Source organism: Bos grunniens, chromosome 13 (genome assembly GCF_055505025.1).
Source record: "Bos grunniens cultivar Pamir isolate PY7600 chromosome 13, Bosgru_T2T1.0, whole genome shotgun sequence".
Lineage (NCBI taxonomy): Eukaryota > Metazoa > Chordata > Mammalia > Artiodactyla > Bovidae > Bos > Bos grunniens.
Window position 1 is genome coordinate 35,010,447 of NC_141177.1, and position 16,733 is coordinate 35,027,179.

Consider the following 16,733-nt stretch of genomic DNA (forward strand, 5'->3'; position numbering starts at 1 on the left):
ATTATGTCAACTCATTTCCCATGCACCCAAGAGGAAGAGAGGAGCCAAGATACTTTGGCCAGAGAGGGTGTCATTTGACCTACAAAAAAGTCATCAAATCAGACTCAGTAGAGAATGGGAATAATTGTTGGAAACAAAAAGAATCAGTGAGATAGAAACATGAAGATCATGTACTCTCTCATTCCAATAATTAAATAAAAACTATTTTCTGTTGTCCTGTCTAAAGTAGCAATTCTCCATTTGTAGTGGAATGGAGAAAAGAAAGAAAGACAAACTGACATATTATTCTGGCAAATAGCCATTGGTGTAAGAGAAAGGAGCATTCAGAAGATACATTTGCAGCTCCCAAGTCCATTTATTTCACACTTCTGTCATCTCGGGTTGCCTTTCCAGCAATCTGTCAACAGTTTCTATCTGCCAAAGACACATTTAGCATCCTAAAGGAATGATAAAGTACATTCAGCTCAAAACCTATGGAGCTTAGATATGGCTCAAAAATAAAACCAAGGACAAAAGCTAATCAGACCATTTTTCATTTGCACAATTTTTGTGTTTTATAAGCAAGTGACTAGCAAGTGAAGATATCTGTTAATGTCTTACACATCTCTGTTCACAAGATTTAGGGATTTCTTCTATTGTTTATTGACCTCCTACTGAAGAGGTATGCTTGGGACTGAGGATAGAAGGATGGATAAGAAATGGTCCTGCCACCAAGAAGACTTGGGACTAATGGAGAAAGACAAAGCAGTACACTGTCAATTATAATTTAGTACAATCCATGCCCTAAAAAAAGTATGCCAGAACATTATGGGAACACAAAAGAGACAGACTTCGGACTAGCAGGATCAAAAGAAAGCTTTCCAGAAGAGCGACACTGAATTGGATTCTAAAGGCAGGCAGGAAGTAGCAGGATGGAGAATTAGAGAAAGAACACCCCAGTCCAGATTCTAATGTGGGTACTGATTACGTGCTGTGATGACCCTGACACTCGGCCCTCCCATCCAGGGCTCAGCTCTCAACTTCTTGGTACTAAATCTCAAGGGCTGACTCCTACTGCCTTTGTTTCCCTGTCAGTTCCTGAGATTCAGGACAGAGAAAAGGAGGGTTGAAAACTGGATCAGAGGGAAAATAGGCCCAGAGCTATCATAGTAGGTAAGCAATATTCACAATAGAATCCTTATTGGGCTTGTTCAGTGGGATAAAGGGACAGGAGGTAGAAAAGCAGACAAAGGGAGAAGCCAGAGTCTCTCTTCTCTGCCTTGGACAGTGTCTCCAGCACACCATCCCACTATGAACCCTGTTCGCACTGAATAGGCCTACTTGAGGTTCTTGCTTCCAAGAGTTGATCTCTCCAAGCTAACTTTACCTCCTCCTTCTCCATCTCCCTCCTGCCAAGAGATAGTAAGGGATTCCTGCTGTTGCTAATCTCTGGTGGCTTCACTGATCCCTCTTTGGCTTCATAGCTCTTCCAAAACCTTTGATCCCAATTCTCTGCCATTACTCTTCTTTGCGTCATTAAAGTCCCTTTGTTTTAAATACTCAAGACATTTTCTGGTGAAACCCTCAGAGATAAACTGTCCATATTCCCACAGAATCTGAGCTACTCAAGGACAAAGATGACCTTTGAACCATTTTATCCCATATACTCAAAGAAGACACACCAAAATGAGAAAGTAGGGAAGAAATGGAGCATAGTATAGAAGGAACAAAGAAATAAGCAATCATAATTCAGTTCAGTTCAGCTCAGTCGCTCAGTCATGTCTGACTCTTTGTGACCCCATGGACTGCAGCACGTCAGGCCTCCCTGTGGTTTAAATTCCAACTCTCGGAATTTACTCAAACTCATGTCCATTGAGTCAGTGATGCCATTCAACCATCTTGTCCTTTGTTGTCCCCTTCTCCTCCTGCCTTCAGTCTTTCCCAGCATGAGGGTCTTTTCCAAGGAGTCAGTTATTCCTATCAGGTGGCCAAAGTACTGGAGTTTCAGCTTCAGCATCAGTCCTCCCAATGAATATTCAGGACTGATTTCATTTAGGCTGAACTGGTTGGATCTTCTTACAGTCCAAGGGACTCTCAAGAGTCTTCTCCAACACCACAGTTCAAAAGCATCAATTATCAAGCATTCAGCTTTCTTTATAGTCCAACTCTCACATCTATACATGACTTCAAGAAAAAGCAAAGCTTTGACTAGATGGATGGATCATGGTAGAGAATTCTGACAAAACGTGGTCCACTGGAGGAGGGAATGGCAAACCACTTCAGTCTTCTTGCCTTGAGAACCTCATGAATGGTATGAAAAGGCAAAAAGATAGGACACTGAAAGATGAACTCCCCAGGTCGGTAGGTGCCCAATACTCTACTGGAGATCAGTAGAGAAATAACTCCAATCATAATTAAAGACACCCTAATTCCAAACCAAAATACCTATAGTCTTTAAGAGCCACATTTATTTACATGACATTCTGAGTCAATGAAAGCGTCAATATCCTGCATGACTGAAGCATGACTATAATGAGCAGCTGTCCAACAAGATGAGTAACATCTAATAGGCAGTAAGAGGAATATATAACCTTGAAAGACCTTGTTTGTTGGTGGGTCTTTCTGTGATGTGGACACCTCTTGCCCTATTAAGAAATGGAGGACAGCCCCAGATACTCTAGTTGACCAGAACTCAAAGCTAAATCAAACAGCTGCTAAAATCTGGCCTTTTCCTCATATTGTATATATTTCCCTAATGTGAAGATAAGCTCATTGGTATCATCCAGGCTTTTGAAGACAAAATGTACATTGTTTACCAAAGCAGGCTGGTGGGTCACTGATCAAGTTCAAAACTCTAGTACTTAATACCCATGTTCTGCCCATTCTATTTCCATTATACTTCAAGAAGAAAAGGAAGGAACAGCCAAACTAAACTATCGGCAGTGTGCAGCATTAAGTCATACTAGGATATTGACTCTTCTGAAATGCTGGATTAAAACATAAGGATCATGTTCATCCCACATAAGTTTCCTGTCTACACTATTTATTTTTAAGCCGTAAACATACTTGGAAATAGTGATGTAGCCTCCAGAAGAATTACTAAGAAATCAGACACAATTTCTGTAAATCTTCAAAGGGGTATTGTTGTGAAATTTCAGACACAGTGAGAGCAAATTTTTGGGGGGGAACCCAGACTATTATGGGTTTGTGAAAATGCTTATGAAATTCGATGACAGATCTGTGATCCTTATCTGGTATTAGCAGAGCAAAATATGAAGATTAATTTTTACTAACCATATCCCTAGTTGTTTTAATGGAAGCTTTTTTGTCTTTTCTTGGTCATAAGAAAGAAAAACATCTGTGTTTTCAGAATCATGAATATTTATACCAGGAATCCTTTTCCTATCTCTACTTTGCACTGGATGATGCACCAATGTGCCATGGCATAGTTTGGGGTTTTCCCAGAAACTAAAAAATACTCCAGGAGTTTGAAAGCCTGCAAGCATTCCTGGAAACATAATAATCCTCAGTGCACCTCAAGTCCATGAACTGCCAGCAGAGTATAAACAGGCACCAACTTCCACTTCAGGACTTCATCGTCAGTGTGGTTATTAAACCAAAGTCTAGATAGATTTGGAGTCAGGACTCCATGCCCTGCTGTGACCCTTCACCAAACCTTATGTGGTTAGAGCATTCTTGGTTGTAAGTTCTTCCCTTTAATCCCTTTAAATATATTGTGCCACTTTCATCACTTAAATATATATATTGAGTTGGACTTCCCTAATAGCTCAGATGGTAAAGCGTCTGCCTACAATGTGGGAGACCTGGGTTTGATCCCTGGGTCGGGAAGATCCTCTAGAGAAGGAAATGGCAACCCACTCCAATACTCTTGCCTGGAAAATCCCATGGACAGAGGAGCATGGTAGGCTACAGTCCATGGGGTTACAACAGAGTCGGACACTACTGAGCAGCTTCACTTCACTTCACTTCAGATGGTATTAACTTCAACTTTCTCATGGTTCACTTACAGAGGTGTGAAGTGAAGTGAAAGTCACTCAGTCATGTCTGACTCTTTGCAAATCCATGAACTATACAGTCCATGAAATTCTCCAGGCCAGAATACTGGAGTGGGTAGTATTGCCCTTCTCCAGGGGAACTTCCCAACCTTTGGATCAAACCCAGGTCTCCCTCATGGCAGGCAGATTCTTTACCAGCTGAGCCACAAGGGAAGCCCAAGAATACTGGATACTATCCCTTCTCCAGCAGATCTTTCCAACACAAGAATCAAACCAGGGTCTCCTGCATTGCAGGCGGATTCTTTACCAACTGAGCAATCAGGGAAGCCCCACATAGTTGTAAGAAAAGTTAAATACTGAAGAGCTCAGAAAAAACTAAGTGTACAGTACATAAGGAAGATAAATAATTACTCCATAGTCACCAACTACCATCTATGATGCTGATCATGTTAGTGTACTTATCTAAGTCTTAGTTTTCTTAGCTTTAAAATTGTGATAATAATATCACATATGCTATGGATATACATGGGATTAACTGAAATACTGAACACAAAGCTCTTCTGTGGTGACTTACTCTTTAAGTGTAATAATTTACTACAATATATTTTGGGTCAGGAAGCAACAGTTAGAACTGGACATGGAACAACAGACTGGTTCCAAATAGGAAAAGGAGTTCGTCAAGGCTGTATATTGTCACCCTGCTTATTTAACTTATCTGCAGAGTACATCATGAGAAACACTGGACTGGAAGAAGCACAAGCTGGAATCAAGATTGCCGGGAAAAATATCAATAACCTCAGATATGCAGATGACACCACCCTTATGGCAGAAAGTGAAGAGGAACTAAAAAGCCTCTTGATGAAAGTGAAAGAGGAAAGTGAAAAATTTGACTTAAAGCTCAACATTTAGAAAACAAAGATCATGGCATCTGGTCCCATCACTTCATGGGAAATAGATGGAGAAACAGTGGAAACAGTGTCAGACTTTATTTTGGGGGGCTCCAAAATCACTGCAGATGGTGACTGCAGCCATGAAATTGAAACACGCTTACTCCTTGGAAGGAAAGTTATGACCAACCTAGATAGCATATTAAAAAGCAGAGACATTACTTTGCCAGCAAAGGTCCATCTAGTCAAGGCTATGGTTTTTCCAGTAGTCATGTATGGATGTGAGAGTTGGACTGTGAAGAAAGCTGAGCGCCAAAGAATTGATGCTTTTGAACTGTGGTGTTGGAGAAGACTCTTGAGAGTCCCTTGGACTGCAAGGAGATCCAACCAGTCCATTCTAAAGGAGATCAGTCCTGGGTGTTCATTGGAAGGACTGATGCTGAGGCTGAAACTCCAATACTTTGGCCACCTTATGTGAAGAGTTGACTCATTGGAAAAAACCCTGATGCTGGGAGGGATTGGGGGCAGGAGGAGAAGGGGACGACAGAGGATGAGATGGCTGGATGGCATCACTGACTCGATGGACATGAGTTTGAATAAACTCCGGGAGTTGGTGATGGACAGGGAGGCCTGGCATGCTGCAATTCATGGAGTTGCAAAGAGTCTGACACGACTGAGCAACTGAACTGAACTGATTCTGGATGAGGCAGATGATACAGCAGGAAGAATTTCAAAGCCACCAGGATGACCCAGAGGGACCAGAATTCACCTGAGCTAAGTTTTGAAGCTCTCAAGTTAGAGCGAGGAAATAGAACCTTTCTACCTCCATTTCAGTTTTGGTCATAGGTCACCTGGCAAGAGATGTGACCTTGGACAAAGCAGCTCCATTCAGCTGTGAGTGAGCGAGTGAAAGTTGCTCAGTTGTGTCTGACTCTTTGAGACCCTGTGAACTATAGCCCACCAGGCTCCTCTGTCCATGGAATTCTCCAGACAAGAATACTGCAGTGGATTGCCATTCCCTTCTCCAGGGGATCTTCCCGACCCAGGGATTGAACCCAAGTCTCCTGCATTTTAGGCAGATTCTTTACCATCTGAGTCACCAGGAAAGCCCCCCATTCAGCTGAGCCAGTTGTTAAAGCATTCTAGCCACTGGTGGCTGTCTAAGTCTGTGCTTCCAGCAGTTGTGGGAGTTAAGTGCTTCATCCATGCAGGTGTATTAAAGTGGCTCAGTGCAGGATCCACACATGAGCCCCAGGAAAGGCACAGAACAATGCTGACTGAATCAAGATGCCTTCTCACTGCAGTACAGCTCTTCCCTCGAGTCCTTCTAAAGCAGCTCTAATTCGTATCAGCAATGAAGGACCCCTCAGAACCATTCAGAATACCCAGGGCACCTAAAGACCTGCGGCACCTAGAAAAGTCCCAACCTTCCCTAGGATGAGATACTCTGAAGATGGCTCTGAAGGCTGGTGTGTCCCCAACATCCTAGTGTAGATTATTTCTCTGAGACTTAAAAGTGAAAGTGAAAGTGGCTCAGTTATGTCTGACTCTTTGCAACACCACGGAATTCCCCAGGCCAGAATACTGGAGTGGGTAGCCTTTCCCTTCTCCAGGGGATCTTCCCAACCTGAGGAAATTGTAAAACTTCTGTTCAGCTCCCCATATATGTAGTCTCAAAATGAAAGTTCAGTTCATCATAGGCCAATTCCCTGAATGCCAGTTTACCAAATGAGCAATTCTCTGAGTTCACGTCTTATGCATATGTGTGTATGTATTTGACAAATTTCAATTTTGTCTCCAGGTTGTCATTTTAAAGAAAGTTCACTTTGTTCCTTCTCTCTACTGTTGTAGCTGGGAGGTAAGGGATTAGGAGACTGTGCACCAAAGATGGGGCAGACAGTAGGATCCTGAAAGATAAGAATCTTTAATATATTCTTGGACATTCTTCTGAATATGTAGAATGTTACAGTTATATTTTTCTTATACTTCTTCCCAGTCATCCAGATACTGGGTTTTGTTCACTTGACTTTCAGAAAATTGACTTTCCTTCTTCCCCTATAAATACATGTTGATGGTGAGTCATGGAATCATAGGAGTAAGAATTGGAAGGGATGCCAGAATCTTCTTATCCAGTTACACCAAGCATGGCATAAGTCATTGAGTCCCTCCATGGATATGCTTGGTGAGGTCATGCATGAGCTCTCAGCCATCCTTCATATCTCTGGGCAGTGAAGACCCTCAGAAGCACAGCCTTGAAGGACACACCCACCACATCCTGACACTGTTCCCTCAAGTGGTGGAAGGCAGTCACAAGGATGCACCTGAGTCTCCTTGTCTGCTGATTAATATATCCGACACTCCTCCCCAAAATACATTTTGCATGGTTTTCTGTCCCTTCTCAAATATTCACCTCTGATTCTTTTCCAGTATACCAGCATCCTCTTGCAGTGTTGCTCTTTTATATCTTTTTTTACATACCAAAATAAATTTTAAAGACTTTCTTATTATAAAATATATATAAATATATTTTTAATGATTTTTACAAAAATATCTAGAAATCACAGATGAACATAAAGTATCTATGATCTGCAGTGATCATCTGTTGTTGTTTTTGCCTTCCCAGCACATCTCCCCTTTTCCCTTAGTAATGACACCTGTTCCCCTTCCCATCAGTTGAAGCCAAATGTGGTTATGTGACCCAATCTAGGCCAATCAAACTCTCCTCTCCCAGGATTTTGAATCTTGAAGGAAGGCATGTTAGGATTGAAAAATGCTTTGAACTGATGGACTCCAGCACAAGGAAGGTTTCCTTTATTTTCAACTACCCATGTCTGGAAGCCCCCTTTGATACTAACCTTCCAATACCCAGGTGTTGGGCTTTTTCTCAAGTCTGTGACCTGCCCCATAGCTTCTGGGACACTCCATATTTATTTAAATTACCTGGAGTTGTTATTTGACTGAGATGCAAACCCAATACTTATAGAAAATCAAAAGTTAATAGTTTGTGGATAACATTCTTATTTTTTTCTTTGTATGAATTAAAAGAGAGAATAAACAAGTTAGATGAAGAGTAAGAAATATAGGAAGGTGGGTTATATAGAAAAATTTTTCCCAAAAGTGGGTAAAATAATATAAACTAGTTAATATGTTACTTTTTTTTTTAACAAAATATGTTACCATCTTGCCATGGCCTCCTCCACAGCCTCCCGTTTTTTGATCATGGCCAGGTGGTGCTAGTGGTAAAGAACCTGCCTGCTGACGCAGTAGATGTAAGAGATGCAGGTTCAGTCCCTGGGCCGGGAAGATGCCCTGGAGGAGGGCAAGGAAACCCACTCCAGTATTCTTTCCTGGAGAATCCTATGCACAGAGGAACCTGGCAGGCTACAGTCCATGGGGTTCCAAAAAGTCAGACACAACTGAAGCAACTTAGCACACACACATTGAGTAAAGGTAACCCAGTACTTGGTAAAGAAAAAGGTACACTCTACTCTTCAGGAGCCCACAGTTTGACTAAGGAGTTTCTCATGCACACAAACAACAATAACAGAAAAGTCCACAGTTTCCCACCAGTCAAGCTTTCAGACACACAGTGCAGGGGCTCTGTGCTCCACAACAGGCTTTGCTGCCGGAGAGGCAAGAGTGGAGTGTTCCCCTCAGGAGGCCCAATCCGACCTTTGCCAAGCAGCTTAGCCTAATCAGCCCACCTCTAAGGCCCTCCAGCCATAGCTGGGTTGTCCGGTCTGGCCCCCCTCTAATCTGTCACCACTGGAAAACATGGAACTTACACCTCCTGAGATTCGAGTGTGATTGGAGTGGAGGGAATTGAACTTTGGTCCTTCAGAGCTCCCTGGCCCCCCAGGCTATCTCTAGAACAAGGGAGATTTCTGGGAGAATCAAGTCGCACCTTGTCCTGACACTCAACTCACAAAGTGCTAGCATGCTGGCTCACATCCAAAATGGAGAGACAACTTCATGCCCACAGACATGCAAAAGGGAGGAAGCAAGACCTGGGACAGGGTAGATAGTGACTGGTACCTTGTGTGAGAAGGTAGCTGGCTATAGAGAAATGCCCTGGGGACATGGCAAGAGCCCTCTATAGGACTACTCTAGGGCCTCTTTATCCCTCCCTTCCTTTCACTATCCCTGTGTCCCCTCTGTGTGACTATCCACCCAAAGCACATTCCTGGCACTTGAGGATATTCAGGGCAGCTCGAACAGGCCAAATCATTCAGTCTCCAAATCACCTCTTATCTTAAGCTGGAAAAACTTGGGAATCTTCTGCAATTCCCCTATCAAGATGACAGGCCAAGAACCCCAGATTCTATCCCCTTACAGGGCCATAAAACTGGAAAGATAGGGATTCTAGAAGACTTCCAGGTTTACTTGGATCTGAGGAGTGTACAACTGGAGGCACCTGACCAAGGCAGAGCAGCCCTCCAACCTCAAACTCTCACTCCAGTGGAGTCAAGGAACTTCAGAAATCCCCAAACTGTCCTGGAACCCAAGGTGGCAGCCTGGTCATGAGGCTTCACTGGGGTGGAGGGCAGGTTACCTGGGAGGAAGGCAGAATGGAATCAAAGTCTAGCTGAATGATCTTGGGAGAATTTCTCTACCTTTCTTACCACCATCTGTAAAAAGGGCACAATAATAGTCCCTACTTTATAGGCTTATTTTGATATTTTAATAAGGTACAGCATATAAGGCTCTAAGCACATTTCCTGGCATGTCCCAAAGTTTAATACCTTTCAGCTATATTTATAACTTTTTTTTCATGTATAGGCTAACAACAACAACAAAAGTCCGAAATATGAAGTGAGGAGATCATTTTTCTTACATTTGCCTTTTCCAGTGCAAATGTCCTAAATCAAATCTGACCAATAAAACCTTTTGTGATCATGAAAGTGTTTTATGTCTTCATTATTCAATACTATGAGATACTGAGCACTTGACTCATAGTGTGACTGAGAAACTGAATTTTTTACTTGAGTGCATTGTGATTCATCTAAGTTTCAATAGCCACATGTGACTAGTGGCAACCTTTTTGAACCCCACAGCCCTAAATGACCAAATAAGAGGTAACAAGGTTTTTCAAGTCACCATGATAGGGATTAAACCCCAAATTTAAACTAAAAGAGACAAGCAACAGCTTAAGTAACTGCTAGATCTTTTCCAAGGGCCAGGAAGGACCCTGGATGGCACCAGGGGTTGGACAGTGCAGGGAAAGGAAAGGGCCAGAGAGGCAGTTGGAGCCTCAGTCCCCCAATCAGCCCACAGAGGGCTGGCCTTGCATACAGCTGGCTGGTGCAGGATAGATGGGGTTTCTGTATTTCACATGTGGTTAATCTCTTGGGGCCAAAGTGCTGTTCCTGCTATCAGGCAGATTAACTGTGTATTTATGGCCCTGCCTGGAGAGTCCAAAATAAGCCATAAACTGTTCCAAACAACAGAGTCAGATCCAGCCTAGGGCCTGCTCTTTCTGTATACAAGAGACCAATTTGTTGTAAACTGCTAAAAGGGTGGGGGTGGGGGGAAACAAGCCCTTTTCTTCGTGGGATGCAGTGCCAGAGTGATAAGGTGAGCAGGTCCCAGGCTTGAGACTAGACGCCTCTTGGCTCTGCACTTTGGACAAAATGAGAAGCCCGAGATGATACGGGAGGGAGATGATAGCCGTCAAGAAAGCAGCTGCCGGCACTGAGGCACTTGGAGCTGCTCCTCTTTTATCAGGAGCAGCTGTAAGTGATGGACGCAGCCTCCAATTTACGTGTCCGCTTCTCTTGCTTTGACTTGGGAAGTAAGAAGTAAATTTAAAAGAAAAAAAAAAACTACGGTCGTACATTGAGGATATTGCTCCTGAACTCTTCTCAAAAACAGCCTTGGCAATGCTATCATAGGAGGTTTCCCCTCATTATGAAATTGTATAAGACAGTTATTATAATAGTACCTCTGGAAACAAAAACAAGCTTGTGTCTTACCTACACAACCATCAGATGCCATTTCAGTACTAATATAGTGAATTAAAATTCCCCTTTTTTGTTTGCCTGGAGGAGACAGAACTGCTTGCCCTAAAAATGTTGTATCTTTGACCAAGGAATTCCATTTTTAAGAGTTTATCCTAAGGAAAAAAAGTCAGAGATATACACAAACATCAGTGCTCACACATGTTTATTACAATGGTATTAATAACAAAAGAAACTTTGTAAATATCCAAAATAAGGATTAACATTGGTATAATATAATTTTACACAGCCATTGCAAATTTACCACTCTAGAAATGTTTGATAATGTAGGGAAAAGCACATTTTTATGGTGTTAAAGGAAAAGAGCAGAATGGTTTATGGTGTGGGATCCCAAATTTCTTAGATCCATGGCTTTGGCTGTGCGTATGGCTATTTAGAAAGACACTGAGAAAATATTTCAAAAAATTTGTGGAGATAATCTTTGGAGAGTGAAATTGTGAATCATCATTACCTTCCTCTTTTATACTTTGCTGAAGTTTCTGAAATTAGTATAGGATAAAATCCGAAGCATTCCACAACTCATGGCCGCCTAGCAGCCAGGAGAATGAAAAGGATCTAAGGTCATTGAAACTGATAATAATAATAATAGCTCCTTGGGACTTCCCAGTCTGAGTTTCTTTTTTCTGACCCAATAAACACAACCGCTAACCTCATTTACAGCCTCCTGGTAAATTTAAAATCGTTCCAGTCTTCCAAAAGAGTTTTCCTCAACATTCACCAGTAGATTTTATTTTCCCCACATGTGCTGAAAGAAATGGGTTTCCCCCAATGTGTTTATGTGCTGGTTAAGAAGAAAGTATTTCTTCTCATACCATTAGAGTCTTACAGACGTTCTATTTGTATTCCCAATTCTCATTAGTCATAACCATCCCTCTGCCTTGCTCTGAGCTGCTTTCCAATTGAGAAATAATGGAGGATGTAAACTCCATAAGCCCAGGAATTTTGTCTGTGTTGCTCAATGCGGTAACTGCATCACTAAAAGCAGTGTCTAGTACATGTGCCGTGCTTAGTCACTCAGTTGTATCCAACTCTTTGCAACACCATGGACTATAGCTCATCAGGTTCCTCTGTCCATGGAGATTATCCAAGCGAGAACACTGGAGTGGGTTGCCATGCCCTCCTCCAGGGGATCTAACCAATGCAGGCATCAGGTCCACCCCACAGCATGTGGATTTTTACCATCGAGCCACCAGGGAAATCCATCTGGTACATAGTAGACACTAAATTAATACTGAATCAATGGATGGGTGGATGGATGAATGAAACCTAACATGTCAAAACTATGCAAAGTGAGCTACAATTTTAGATAAACTACTGAGTCAAATTCTGCACTTTGGAGGCCCCATAACAAAGCAAGTTTTTTAGTCAAAACATAAATGCCAATAGATAAATGAGCCTAAGGTACACAATAAGATCAAACTAAAAGTAAGGAACTAAGAAGCTCTAATTCCCTTAATTTAGCAAACTGTGTTTGACTTAACAGTTTATGTCAAACAAACAATAGTACTTGGAGTCTGGAGTCAACTATCCTGGTATTTAAGGTACAGTTTTCCTTCTTTGCTACTTCATGACCTTTCTATTGCCTATAATAGCAGATTTTATTTTCCAAAAATGCCTGCAACAATGTCTCCCATTCCATGTGCACTTCTGAAATGTGGCTTTGCCTTTTCCTCGTTTAAAAGTAGTCTATTTCTTAGTCACCTAGAATCTGAGTGTACCTGGTGACTGCTTTAGCCAGTAGACTATGGGAATGATGAGCTGCCATGTTTTCATGTTGTCTGCTGGAGAGATCTTATGGAGAGACTCCCTTGAACCCAAGTGAACCTTTGTGTGTCTTAATGCCAGTACCATATGTTTTGATTATATAGCTTTATAACATTTTGAAATCAGAAGGGTAATGTATGCAGCTTTTGTCTTCTTTCTCAAGATTACTTTGATTATTTGAAGTCCTTTGTGATTCTATTTGAATTTGAGAATTTTTTTTTTTATTTCTTTGGGGAAAAAAAATCACTGGGATTTGTGTAGGGATTGCATTCAATCTGTAGATCATTGTGGGTAGCATGGACATTTTAACAAATTGAGTCTTCTAATCTATGAACATGAGATATCTTTTCATTTATTTGTGTCTTCATTAAAGTACAGCTTTATAGTTTTCAGTGTACAAGCCTTTCACTTTCATAGTAAAGTATATTCCTATTATTTTATTGTTTTGATGTTATTGTAAATGGGATTGTTTTCTCAATTTCCTTTTCAAGTAATTCATTTTTAGTTGCTATAAAAATGCAGCTGATTTTTTATTTTGATTTTGTATCCTTCAATTTTGATGAACTCATTTATTAGTTCTAACAGTTTCTTTTTTCTTTCTAGAAACTTTAAGGTTTCTAAATATAAAATTGTGCCATCTGTGAACAAAGATAACTTTACTTCTTTCTTTACAACTCAAATACATTTTACTTCTTTTTCTTTCCTCATTGCCCTGGCTGATATTTCCAGTACTGTGTTGAACAGACGTAGCAAAGTGGACATCCTTGTCTTACTCCTAATCTGAGAAGAAAAGCTTTCAGTTTTCCACCACTGAGTATGATGTCAGCTGCGGGCTTTTCATACATTTGTTTCTTTATTTTAAATCATCTGTGACTTCCTTACTTTTTCCTACTTGTGGACATCTGAAATTATGAAGTGTAGTAAACTTTGATTGGCCTTCCCTAGTAGCTCAGACGGTAAAGCATCCGCCTGCAATGCAGGAGGCCTGGGTTCAATCCCTGGGTGGGGAAGATCCCCTGGAGAAAGAAATGGCAACCCACTCCAGCATACTTGCCTGGAGAATCCCTTGGATAGAGGAGCCTGGTGGGTCACAGTCCATGGGGCTGCAGAGAGTCAGACACAACAAAACATGCACAAAACTTCGATTAATGTTCGATTACACACACAGAGTTCAGTTCTAAGACCTTTCTAGTTTTTCCATTTGGACCTTTTCTCAATAAATATGAAATAAGAATTCCCATTCTTTTATTCTTTTTTAAAAAAATATAATATTTAAGTGTGCCACATTATTTTACAGTCCTGTCTTATCACAAACACAGAGCAGGACACATTAAATAAAATTCCACCTACATTGGCGTTAAGTTTGTCCTGGCATCATTCATTTCCTGGGAGCTGGTATATTTGTTATGCAACTCAGAAGACTAGGCTAATTGTTGACCTAACAATAGTGCAGCTGCAAGCTGAAAAAATACTCAGACTCCCCACAGGACAGTTTTGAAAAACTGTATCGCTTGTAGCAGACAAAATGATGAAATTCAGCCCCATGAATAAAATAAAAAATGTGACCCATTTTTCTGAGGGAAAAAAAAGGAGGGAAGGGTTCTTTATGTATGAACTATGTCCGCAGGTTTAATGGGCAATGTGGTTAATATAATTCCCTACTAAACAAAGAAAAAAACTGGCTGGTTAATTCTATGGCAAAGGACCCATCTATGTCCACAAACCTCATGACTTGGGATCCACATTACCTAATAAAGCACTATCCAACACATGTAGCTATTAAGCCATGAAATACGACTAGTATGACTGAGAAACTGAGTTTATTTATTTATTTCCATTTTAATTTTAAACTTATAATCGACTCAATTATTGGGGAAAAAATTAATTATGTTTAGAGTAAGTCGGTGTGTGAATCTACTTTTTCAACCACAAATTTTTACAAACTACAGTTCACTTATTTCTGATACAAATTTAGGGCCCAACTTGCAATGTACTCTAACTGGAAAACTTAGACCAATTTCACAGATTTAGTTTGACAAAGAGAATGTAAAATATTAATAATTTTTAGCATCTATTACATCTTTAAGTAATAGTATTTGGAACATACTAAATTAAATACAATTTATAGTAGAGACTAATTTTGCATATTTCTTTACATTTAAATCACTTTTGTGTCTTGCCTTATATTTCTATTGGACAGTCTTGACCTACAGACTGCCACCACCAAGCCACCAAACAAAGCTATCTTGTTCTGTAGCATTGCTTTAATGGCTACTGGTGATAAAATATTTGTGCTCCTATCTTCAACCAATCCCTTATTGCTCACAGAATCCCATCTACCAGAGATGATTTACAAAATCTAAAAGCAGAAATGAGACAAACGTAAATCAACCTGGTGTTCTCATGAACCCGCATTTTATGGATCTGTATATGAGGGCTTCATTCCTCAGTGTAACTCAGCTATGTAGTGGCAGACCAGCACTGAAACCAGGGTATACTTAATACCAAAAATGTATGCTTTCCCCCTAAGAATGGTCCTCATACCACATGCATCAGAATCACTTGGGATGAGAAACAGACAGATACAGGCTTCTGTAAAATGCACCAAATGTTAACAGGCAAGGAAGAAAAGAGTTTAAGGTAAAGAAGATTAAAGACAGTGTTAGCCTGCATGTGAGAAAAACTGCCTGATATAGAATTAAGGCATGGGCAGGAAAACACACACAGAAAGATCTTAGCACAGGTACAGCCCCCTTGAGAGGATCAAAGAAGTAATGAGGATAATGTAGGGAGACTTTATAATGGCAGAGTCAGAGCCCAGAACTGTTTAGCAGCTCTGTCTATGGCAGGGAAGGCTTAGGGAGAGGGGTGCTCAGAGATGGCATTGATGGATATAAAGGCTCATAACTTGTGCTGAATCTAAAGAGCAAGGGTGTTTGGTGTTGCCACTACCTGCTTTTATCTATAGCTGCCTTTCCCTTTGTGCTCTAGTCAAATATTTGGATTAGAGTAAAATCACTACACAATTGGTTGATCTATTTTAAACAATAGATTATGATTAAATATATATAATATTAATACTAACCATGGCTCAACTAAAAGTAACTTAATCTGTTTATGTTTACCTCATAGGCATTTGTGATTTTGCAATCATTAATGGAATCACTGTTTATCAATACATAGAGTGGACCTTCAACATATAGTTGTTGAATAAATGGAAATAAAACCAGAGTTTCTTACTTAAATGCAAGAATTCCATAGGGGAAAAAATTAAGCATACTATGAGCCAAAACATAAATCATGTAGCAACAGAACTAGTAGAGAGAATAACAAAGAGAACACTTAGTTTGTATATGATATGTATGTATTGTGAATAAACAAAATTTCAAGATATAGAAGTTAGAAAATAGAAGGAGAAAATAACTCCCTGTGGGTTTTTACAAGGGAATTACACTTGGTAGCTATTAGGGTTACTGATTGTCCTACTACTTGTAGGAGAATTTAAGCATACGAAGAGGATAGAGGGTTAGAAGTGGTAACAAATTGAAATAGAAACTAAAGACACCTAGTGGTCCCATGGTTAAGAATCCTCCTTGCAATTCAGGGGACGTGGGTTCAATCCCTAGTCAGAGAACTAAGACCTTACATGCCATGGAGCAGTGAAAGATCCCACATGATACAATGAAAACCACACACGCCACAAGGAAAACCTGGCATGGCCAAATAAATAAATATTGGGCTCCCTTGTGGTTTAGCTGGTAAAGAATCCACCTGTGATGCAGGAGACTGGAGTTTGATCCCTGGGTTGGGAAGATACCCTGGAGAAGGGAAAGGCCACCCACTCAAGTATTCTGGCCTAGAGAATTCCATGGACTATATACTCCATGGGGTCGCAAAGAGTCGGACACAACTGAGCGACTCTCACTTTCACTTTCAAGCCTAAGTTGGCCAGCTCTGCCATAAGGAGGAAATCTGTGGGTCTTCTCCCAGTGATCAACAATCAGGATTCCTTTTTTTACTCTTTAACTGTGGCTAAAAAAAAAAACCATAAAATTTGCTGACTAACCATT